General features: G+C 37.2%; 1 long non-coding RNA gene across 1 annotated transcript in view; it reads right to left on the minus strand.

The window, feature by feature from the left end:
- Positions 1 to 415: 415 nt before the first annotated feature.
- The window catches only part of LOC137629409 (uncharacterized), a 191,612-nt gene continuing 180,288 nt past the window's right edge, over positions 416 to 11,739 (minus strand). The window contains exon 3 of the long non-coding RNA XR_011041499.1: positions 416 to 476. This is a non-coding gene — a long non-coding RNA (uncharacterized lncRNA). The remainder of the gene's footprint in view (positions 477 to 11,739) is intronic.

Genomic DNA, 11,739 nt, shown 5'->3' on the forward strand with positions numbered 1-11,739 from the left:
ATATATATAAATATATATATATATATACATACATACATACATACATACACACACACATATATATATATATATATATATATATATATATATATATATTTAGATAAACATTTGGTCTTTTCATTATATAGGGAACATGTATATATATATATATATATATATATATATATATACATATATACATATATATATACATATACATACATACATATATACACACACATATATATATATATATATATATATATATATATATATATAGGCTATACATATGCATACATATTTATGCGCGTACAAAATACCTGTCCTTGTAATTGATGGTTACAGTAATCTTATATACATCAATTTTATCCCCTGATGAAGTGACACAAGAAACCCAAAGAAATGAACTTTGGAAAAAAAAAAAACTTTTTCCTACCTGATTAAGAGAGTAGATCTCTTGTATTTCAAACATAAGGCACATAGATCCAACAGGCATCCTGCAAGAAGATAGAATAATGTCAGTGAAAACACATGATGAAACAAAAATAATCATTTGTATTATGCAGTGAACAGAGTAGGGCCTCCTTATAATTGAAAAAATATATAAAACCAGCAAATAGTAGACGATTTGCTCAATTTAACATGCCTGAAATAAGGTATGCCACAAAATAAAGATAAAGGAGGAAGGAACGGACTTGGAACAAAAAGTGTGGCTTTGAGAAAAAAGTATATACATCAGAATAGTAGACAGAAGAGTAGTGTGGGTTTAGACAAGTGGAAGGTGTATGGATCGCCTGTCTAGAAACAGCAATGCAAGAAGTCAGAGCAAAGGATAAAAAGTGAATGAGATATTCTTGAGCATTAAGAAAACTTATAAAGGGAACTGCTAGAGATGCATCATAAAGGTTTTTGTTGCTTTGGTGCCAACGCAACTTACACAGAAATGATAAAATTAGGGGGATGAGTAACATTCTCTACTTTATATTTCTTGAGTGTCTGATTGGGTTGTCTGGGTAACTGTTTTGGGCTGCTGGCTATTATGTTCTACGCAGGATGGTGATTTAATAACCAATGCTCCTAAAGCTTGGGCTGCGGCATATCCTATTATGGTAGCCGATTGGAAACGTCCCTGCTTTGCAATCTTCTAAGGTGGAGTTTGAGACCTGCTCAAGCTCGATAGTTTCTAGTAGTCTGCAACCTCACCACACTTGTGTGAGCTAGCTTTGGGGGGAGCCTATATTTCTACCTGATGAGTCATCAACAGCCATTGCCTGGCCCTCCCTGTTACTAGGTTAAGGAAGAGGGATTTGGGCGTGAATCATATGTATATATGGTCAGTCTTTAGGACACTAACTGTCCCTTGCCTTGGCCATTCATGAGCGACCTTTAAACCTTATGGCATTCCACATCCAGGTTCGATATTCTTGGCTTGATTCGTCTCTCAAACACAATTATGTGTCTTCTTTTCAAGCTATTAATGTTCGGTTGTTTTCAAATCATATTTATTCCATTTCATTATTGTGTTAATTCCATTTATTACATACAGTACTTTGTTAATCGATATACATAATGTTTACCTTGAAGTCTTATGCATTTTGTTATATCAGTGTTTTATGTAGAAAAAGCTCATTAGCCTTTCGGCTCGTTCCCAAAAAATTCTACCCTATTTATGGCACTATTAAAAAAACAGGGAATAACTATATAACATACCATAAATTCTTTCCCTCATTCCCCTCCGCCAGGATAGCAGACTGAAATCATCCTCAGAATGGCTCATTACCAGCTGACTGCCACGGCCTCGCATTAAAGGTATGGACTTGAGCCGGGCTTAGGGTAGGGAGGGATAGAGGGACAAGTGGGCGCTGGTAGGGTAGGATTCCTCTAAGGTTTAAATGAGATAGGGGTGGATCAGACATCCAGGGAGATAGCAGAGGCCGCAAGGATGCCCTTAAATGACCTTATATTTTAATGGAAGTCACTATCATCAAGTGAAGATTATGCACAGGTGGTTCTCAATCTACACTTTTCTTTGCTTCTCTTTTACAGAAACCTGTGAGAGAAAGATGAAGACTCAAGCGAAAATGTATACGTGTGTTTGTGTGTGTGTGTATGAAGGAGAAACACCACGAGACATCGTTCGTTCAATACATTCTTCAGACACCCTGTTTAAGAAGGGGGGGGGGGGTGAGGGTGGCTGTCCCATACCCTCCTTTATAAGAAAATGAAGGGGAAGGGATTTACCAATAATAACATGATATTTTTTCTTACCCTGACTGTACATCTATATGGAATATGAAACTGTTATATAACTAACGGATAAAAACACACTCACTCACTCACTAACACACACATACACACACACACACACACACACACACACACACGCACACACACACACACACACATATATATATATATATATATATATATATATATATATGTGTGTTTGTGTGTGTGTGTATGTATTCTTCCCTTTCTAAGTGAGGATAACTTAACATGGTGAAATGGTTTGTATACTGCCACAATCAGCAGAACTGTACTAGTACAGGCCACCCATATCAGGTTGGTTTGCTGCCTGCGATGAGACTAAACTCTCCCACTATCACCAATCCACAGTGGCCAGCGTGTTGTGAAAACTTGCCACAACCCCAGACATGAATAAGGACATGTCTAAGGCCTTTGTCCTGCAATTAACAAGAAATAGCTGCATTTGTTGTTGTTGTTGTTGTTGATTCATACAAATAATTCCCACTAACATTGAGATGATATCTTAGAAAAGGCAACGTAATTATCAATGACAGATTCATATCTTATTATTATTATTATTATTATTATTATTATTATTATTATTATTACTTGCTAAGCTAGAACCCTAGTTGCAAAAGCAGGGTGCTATAAGCACAGGGGCTCCAACAAGGAAAATAGCTCAGCGAAGAAATGAAACAAGGAAAATGAAATATTTTAAGAAGAGCAACAATATTAAAATAAATATCACTTTATAAACTTTAAACACTTTAACAAAACAAGAGGAGAGAAATAAGATATAAGATAGAACAGTGTGCCCGAGTGTACCCTCAAGCAAGAAAACTCTAACCCAAGACAGTGGAAGACCATGGTACAGAGGCTATGGCACTAGCCAAGATTAGAGAACAATGGTTTGATTTTAGAGTGTCCTTCTCTTAGAAGAGCTGCTTACCATAGCTAGAGTCTCTTCTACCCTTACAAAGAGGAAAGTGGCCACTGAATAATTACAGTGCAGTAAGAAGAATAGTTTGGTAATCTCAGTGTTGTCAGGTATATGAGGACAGAGGAGAATATGTAAAGAATAGGCCTGATTATTCGGTGTGCGAGTGTATAGGCAAAGGGAAAATGAACCGTAACTAGAGAGAAGGATCCAATGTAGTACTATCTGGCCAGTCAAAAGACCCCATAACTCTCTAGTGGTAGTATCTCAACGGGTGGCTGGAGCCCTGGGCAACCTACTACCTTAAACTGTTGAATCATATGAGAAAGCCTTATGCGTACATCTTCCAGTATGTAGTTGGCCAGGGTCTTTTGACTGGCAAGACAGTATTACATGGGATACCTCTCTCTCTGGTTACGGCTCAGTTTTCCTTTGCCTACGCATACACCAGATAGTCAGGCCTATTCTTTCCGCATACTCCTGCCCTCTTACACCTGACAGCACTGATGATGCTGTTCTTATTAGCAGAAGACCACAGGATTTGCAATTTGAAATATCACACGAGGTTAAGCTGAAGATGAATAGAAGAAAGACAGAGATGTTGAGAACGGAGTATACAATGGAAGATGAAATATCATTGGAAGGAGAAAGGATTAACGAGGTAGAATCATTTAAGTATTTAGGAACTATGATCTCCATTACAGGGTCTTTAGAATTAGAGTTTAGTGAAAGATTGAAAAAAGCAAATCAGACAATGGCTAGGTTAAATACAATTTTGAAATCAAATCGCCTGAAATCACATATAAAAATCAGACTATATATCAATTTAGTGAGATCTGTGTTACTCTAAGAACATGAGTCATAGTATGACAATGAAACAACCTCCAATAAATATAGTAGATTTAAGAATAAAGCCCTCAGAAGAATAGTGGGAGTTAAATGGCAGGACAGGATTAGAAATGAAGCTATAAGAGAGATTACTCGAGTGCCATATGTGGATGAGATCATGATGAGGGGTAGATGGAGACGGTTTGGCATGCTCTTCGCACTCCCCAGGAGAGATTAGTTCACCAAACGTTCAGCTGGGCTCTACAGGTCACTAGAAGAGTTGGGAGACCCAGGCCAACATGGATGAGGACTGTGAATCGCGAAGTAGGAGCATTGAATTAAAAGCTCAAGATAGAAACGACTGGCGAAATCTAACCGAGACCCTTTGCGTCAATAGGCGTAGGAGGAGATGATGATGATGATGATGATGATGATGATGATATATATACTGTATATAGACACACACAGAGGAGGGTTTATGTACCAGTAATAGACAGACAAAATAGAATATATATATATATATATATATATATATATATATATATATGTATATATATATATATATATATATATATATATATATATATATATATATATATATATATATATATACACAGGAGGGTTTATGTACCAGTAATAGACAGACAAAATAGAATAACACAACCGAATGGCAATTTCAAGTATGCCTGGGAGAGTGCTTGCTACAGGAGTGATTGAGAAAGAAAGACACACAGCTGAAGGGTTGAAAGGCGAGGACAGAATGGGACTCTTCAAATTGAAGAGGATGCGAGGATCAAGTACTTGTTATGAAACTGTTTGTTTGAGATCTAAGATTAAAGGGAAAAGGCTGTGTGTGTGTGTGTGTGTGTGTGTGTGTGTGTGACTAAAGAAAGTTGATGGTTGGAGTTGATATTGAAACACTGGGAGTTCATGTTTGGAGTTAATATTGAAACAATGGGAGTTCATATTTGGAGGTAATATTGAAACAATGGGAGTTCATATTTGGAGGTAATATTGAAACAATGGGAGTTCATATTTGGAGGTAATATTGAAACAATGGGAGTTCATATTTGGAGGTAATATTGAAACAATGGGAGTTCATATTTGGAGGTAATATTGAAACAATGGGAGTTCATATTTGGAGGTAATTAATTGAAACAATGGGAGTTCATATTTGGAGGTAATATTGAAACAATGGGAGTTCATATTTGGAGGTAATATTGAAACAATGGGAGTTCATATTTGGAGGTAATATTGAAACAATGGGAGTTCATATTTGGAGGTAATATTGAAACAATGGGAGTTCATATTTGGAGGTAATATTGAAACAATGGGAGTTCATGTTTGGAGTTAATATTGAAACAATGGGTAGGGGTTGGTTGAACACTTATGATAAAGACTGTAATTAGATGTTTAAAAGCTAATAAAGGGTTTTTAGGATGAAAACAACGCTTGCTTAATGATATTAAATAGGAAAACGGCCTAGACAGATTGAAAGAAATCTTCACAAGCATTTGTCGTACTGGTTATTTATCATTTTCCTGGATGTGTAATGGAAGAAGTCAACGCGAGTAAGACACAGATGTAGGTTTGAGAATTTTAAAAAGGGGTTAAAAAATTGCTTGCAAAATGGCTGATATTAAAAAATTATGGAGTATAACCAGTGACAGTGAAAGCTGTCAATATTGTTTAAGTGTTTGCAACAACAGACAACAGAAAGAGCTTTATTAAAATGAAAGCCATAACCATAAAAAAGGTTATAAAACTAAAGCAAAAAATATAATTATAGATGAATAAAAAATTCCATTGCAGTTTTAAGGACACTATTCAGTCCGACAACAACAAATGCAGTCTTTTCTAGTTCACTGCAGTACAAAGGCCTCAGACATGTCCTTATGTCTGGGGTTTGGCCATTTTCATCACCACGCTGGGCACTGCAGATTGGTGATGTTGTGAGACATTAGTCTTATCGCTCACAGCAAACCATCCTAGTATGGGTGACCCTGACAAGTACAGCTTTGATAATCATGGCGATACACAAATCGTTTCACTAAATCAAGGTGTCCCCGACAAGAGACTGGATAAAGTTCCATAGGTTCATAGACAACAGAAGCTTTGAGGCCATATTAGTACCTACGCAACCATAAGGAAGCTGTGATCCTTAACATGGTCCAAGTTATAAACCCATGATTCCTGTTATGGAAATTCAATAAAGGATACTCTAGAATAAAAACTTTAAAAGTTCACAATAAATGATTCACAAAGAGTACCTATAGTATTTACAATGAATATTCCAAAAAAAATCCCCAACTTAGCTCCCGTAGGAGGGAATTAGATAAAAGAAATTGGTTGATTTCAGGTAAGAAAATTGGTTGATTTTAAGCAAGGAAATTGGGTGATTTCAGCCAAGGGAAATCGGTTGATTTTAGGCAAAGAAATTGATTAACTTAAGTCATGGAAATCGGTTGATTTCCGGTAAGGAAATTGATTGACTCCAGTCTTGGAAATCTGTTGATTTCAGGCAAGGAAATTGATTGATTTAAGTCAAGGAAATCGATTGACTTCAGGCGAGGAAATTGATTGATTTGTCAAGGAAATCTGTTGATTTCAGGCGAGGCAATTGATTGATTTAAGTCAAGGAAATCAGCTGATTTAGGCAAGGAAATTGATTGATTTAAGTCAAGGAAATTATCTGATTTCAGTCAAGTCTATTGGCCTGTGATACTCATCCTCAAATCAGATGTGCCAAGCCAAGGCCACTCCTGTTCCAGGTGGGTTAAAAAAATGTTAAACAGTCCCCAAAGGTATTTCAGGGAGTCACGAAGAAGATGTGCTTTCTGACATCTGTGTAAGAAATAGAAATGGATCACGTGAAAGAGAAAAAAGAGGAACATACACCCACCACACCTATCTCTCAACAACAAGACTTGCAAATATAGATGCAAGAGGATAAGTTATTATGAGACATGCGACTAAAAACCTCTAGAGAAATAAGATGGATTGCTTGGCGATGAAAACAGGTAGAGAGACAAAGAGTAGATATTTTAGAGAAGGGAAAGGAACAACGAATAAAAGTGAGATCTATCTGGTGTTGATGAAGGGAAGCCTGTAGAGATAGCGTGCGTCTAAGCGATCAAATTTAATAATGTCGACGCGAGAATTTATTGCCCCTGTTAAAGGGTACTTGGCTGCAAAATGCCTCTGGCGTAAATAGCATATTTTGTGCGAGTCCCATCCACTACGTGGATATTCTGTGTGTGTGAGAGAGAGAGAGAGAGAGAGAGAGAGAGAGAGAGAGAGGGGTGGGAAATTGAAATTAATAGCACACAGATGTACTAGAAATATAAAAGAGGATGAAGGAATTGAGAAATAAAGCAGGGGAGAGAGAGAGAGAGAGAGAGAGAGAGAGAGAGAGAGAGCGCTGGGGAATGGAAATTAACAGCAGAGAGATGTACTAGAAATATAAAGGCAGAATAAGGAATAGAGAACTAGAGCAGGAGAGAGAGAGAGAGAGAGAGAGAGAGAGAGAGAGAGAGAGGGGGGGGGGAATGGAAATTAACAGCAGAGAGATGAACTAGAAAATATAAAAGCAGATGAAGGAATTGAGAACTAAAGCAGGGAGAGAGAGAGAGAGAGAGAGAGAGAGAGAGAGAGGGGGGGGGGGTAGGGGGGAATGGAAATTAACAGCAGATAGATGAACTAGAAATATAAAAGCGGATGAAGGAATTGAGAACTAAAACAGGGGAGAGAGAGAGAGAGAGAGAGAGAGAGAGAGAGAGAGAGAGAGCAAAATTAGGCACCAGAGGATGTTAAGAGTATTTGGCTGCATAACAGAATGGCACAGCTCGTACAAGCAAGAGACCGTGCTGTTACAAGACGCGGCATTAATGTAACAAGAACAACAGCATAAGCCTCAGTCACTACGAGATTGTCCTTGTGTGTGTGTGTGTGTGTGTGTGTGTGTGTAAGCGCCAGGGGATGTTGGAGTACTCCACGTTCATTGTTGTACGCAGCCTAAAGTGGGCTTGCTGAAGAAGAAAGGAGGAGGGAGGGAGTCGAATTTTTTCTTACGTTCCCACCACACCGTTTCGTTCTCTCTCTCTCTCTCTCTCTCTCTCTCTCTCTCTCTCTCTCTCTCTCCACTTTAGTCCTCAATTCCTTCATCCGCTCTATATTTCTAGTACTTCTCTCTGCTGCTTCTCCATTCCCCACCTCTCTCTCTCTCTCTCTCTCTCTCTCTCTCTCTGCTGTTTTCACTTCATCCGCTTTTATATTTCTAATACTACTCTGATCTTAATCTCCATTCCCCACTCTCTCTCTCTCTCTCTCTCTCTCTCTCTCTCTCTCACGTCCTTAATTCCCCTGACAACAACGCCCACTTCAAACAGTCGATTTCTATCCTCTGCCAACACTAGTTTTCCCCCCTATTCCTCATTCCATCATTCTCTTTTCGCTGCTCTCTCTGACTCTCCCTCTCTCTCCCTTCCTCTTATCCGGTCCACACTCCTACCCAACTCCTCTACCCCCAGCCTCTCCCCCAAGTCCTTTCCTCCCATTCAACCCTTGGCGGGTCTCCTAAACATCGATTTACTACTGCTCCTCCATTCACTTCAAAAAGCATCGCTGAGGGAAAATCGGGGGGGGGGGGGGGAGGAGAGGCAAGAAGTAGAAGCAAGAAGGAAAAAAAGACCATTGATAAACACCTTCTCTTCTTTATTCCGCCACCCATCTGTCCATTTCTTTAGTAGAAATATGCATTAATGTCCGACGAAAATATCTACCAGGTGAAGAGAGAAAAACCTGTGTAGAGAAGGTGCCATAATTCTCACTACGGTTTTTGTGGGTTGTTCGGAAGGAAATGGGGTTCAAAAACTGATTAGTGAAAGTCTCTGCCAAAATTGTTAACAGTTAAGTCTGAGGTTCTTTGTTCACTTGGAGAGAGAGAGAGAGAGAGAGAGAGAGAGAGAGAGTATTGGCTGATATTCTCCGTCAAAATAGTTTAATCTATAATCGGATAAAATGTCTCTGAACAGTAGAATTTTGATATAAGCTAAAAGAAGATCCCATCAACAAAAAGCAATATAGGATATTTCCCTCTTTCAAAAATAGGTCTGATTTTTATATCTATCTTTCTGTCTAGGTATCGAGAGAGAGAGAGAGAGAGAGAGAGAGAGAGAGAGAGAGAGAGAGAGCTCTAATGTATACCTGTCAATTTTATATAAATAAAATATCAATAAATTATTTAAAACTCAACTTAACGGAATCAAGCAACAATCAAATATGGATTATCACAATATTTACTATTTTTAATACCAATATTATTATTATTATTATTATCATTATTATTATTATTATATCCCAAAGAGAGATTAGTTCACCAAACTTGGAACTGGGCTCCACAAGGCACTAGAAGAGTTGGAAGACCCAGGCCCACAAGGCTGAGGAGTATGAAGCGTGAAGTCAGAGATGATGAATGGAGAAGTTTAAAGGTTTGAAGGTCGCTCATGAATGGCAGAGGCAAGGGACGGTGACATTGCCCTATTATTATTATTATTATTTGCTAAGCTACAACCCTAGCTGGAAAAGCAAAATGCTATAAGCCCAGGGGCCCCAACAGGGAAAATAGCCCAGTAAGGAAAGGAAAGAAGGAAAAATAAAATATTTTAAGAAGAGTAACATTAAAATAAATATTTCCTATATAAACTATGAAAACTTTAACAAAACAAGAGGAAGAGAAATTAAATAGAATAGTGTGCCTGATTGTACCCTCAAGCAAGAGAACTCTAACCCAAGACAGTGGAAGACCATGGTACAGAGAAAGCAATCAGGACAATGCCCTAGAGACTGACCATATACTATATGATCAGCGCCCAAGCCTCCTCTCCACCCAAGCTAGGACCAGGGAGGGCAAGGCAGTGGCTACTGATGAATCAGCAGATAGACCTATAGGCCCCCCCCCCCACCTTAGCTCACAAGGATGGTAAGGTTGCAGACACTAATGGCACTAACGAGTCTGAGCGGGATTCGAACCCCCGTCTGGCAATCACCAGACAGAGACGTTACTAATCAGGCCACAAGATAGAGACGACTGGCGATATCTAACCGAGGCCCTTTGCATCAATAGGCGTAAGAGGAGATAATAATGATTCGAGTTTGGCATTTCAAAATGGACATAATATTTTGATAACACATTGAAGCCCTGAACTTTCCAATGTGATAATTCAATCAGAGTTATCAGGTATTTATAATATGCATGAAAGCGTTTTAGATAAGCAAAATAACATCAAATTTAATCAAACTGATTATCTGAAAAGGCTGTCAGGTTGAAATGTGTTGCGCTGAATAAATGAAAAATGTAATAAATATACCTTGCCACCTCCGTAATTCCAAAATTTGGTTTAGCCTATGAACAAATAAAATTAGAGGAGCACTCGGTAGAGCGCAGCCCTCGCCGAGGCAGCTTATTTCTCGGCCTTTAGCTCGACCTTGACCTTAACATTTATTAATTGGTGTGGATTTTCATATACTCTAATATAAACCAAGTTTGAAGTCTCTGTGACAACGATGTCCAAAATTATGGATGATTACATGAATTGGACATTTTGCTTGACCGTAACCTTGACATTTGACCTTGACCTTACAAAATCTAACCATTTCCAGCTTTTTACATAACAGTTAATCCGTGCCAGTTTCATTACTCTACGATTAAAATTGTGGCCAGGAAGCTGTTATCAAACAACACACTATTCTATCTAATTTCTCTTCCTCTTGTTTTGTTAAAATTTTTATAGTTTATATAGGAAATATTTATTTTAATGTTCTTAATATTTTATTTTTCCTTGTTTCCTTTCCTCACTGGGCTATTTTCCCTGTTGGAGCCCCTAGGCTTGTAGCATCTTGCTTTTCCAACTAGGGTTGTAGCTTAGCAAATAATAATAATAATAATAATAATAATAATAACAAACAAACAAACAAACAGGGGCAAAAACATAACCTCCTTCCAACTTCGTTGACGGAGGTAATGAAAAAGAAATAAGGATACTATTCCTCTCAAACAAACTCGAAAGAGTATTAAAGGATTAAAAAGCTTCCATCCAAAAGAAAAATATTTAATATGAATATGAAATCAAAGGAAAATCTCATTGGAATTCATAAAGCTTGTGATGAAAAAAAAACAAAAAGATTTAATGAATACTTGATTTATAAAAACAAGAGTAGTTTGCTTTAATAATACATGCCATTTACATATTTCTCTCTCTCTCTCTCTCTCTCTCTCTCTCTCTCTCTCTCTCTCACTCTATATATATATATATATATATATAAATATATATATATATATATATAAATATATATATATATATATATATATAAATATAAATATATATATATATATATATATATATAGATATATATATACATTCATACATATATTTATTAATTATATATATATGTATATACATATATAAATATATATATATATATATTTATGTATATATATATATATATATATATATTTATATATTAATCATGTGTATATATATATATAAAAATATTTATACACAAACTTCCTTATTGAGGAGGAAGGGGTATTAATACACACCCCCTGTATTGAAGAGAGCACTGTAGACGGCTCTCTTTCTCTTTCTCTTTCTGTCCATCCAATCCTTCATTTCCCACGAGGTTATACAACTCGTACAGATTAATCTTGAAAGACTCATTTATTCCTACAAGATCGCAGGGAGCAACCA

This window comes from Palaemon carinicauda, chromosome 37 (genome assembly GCF_036898095.1).
Source record: "Palaemon carinicauda isolate YSFRI2023 chromosome 37, ASM3689809v2, whole genome shotgun sequence".
In the NCBI taxonomy this organism is placed as follows: Eukaryota; Metazoa; Arthropoda; class Malacostraca; order Decapoda; family Palaemonidae; genus Palaemon; species Palaemon carinicauda.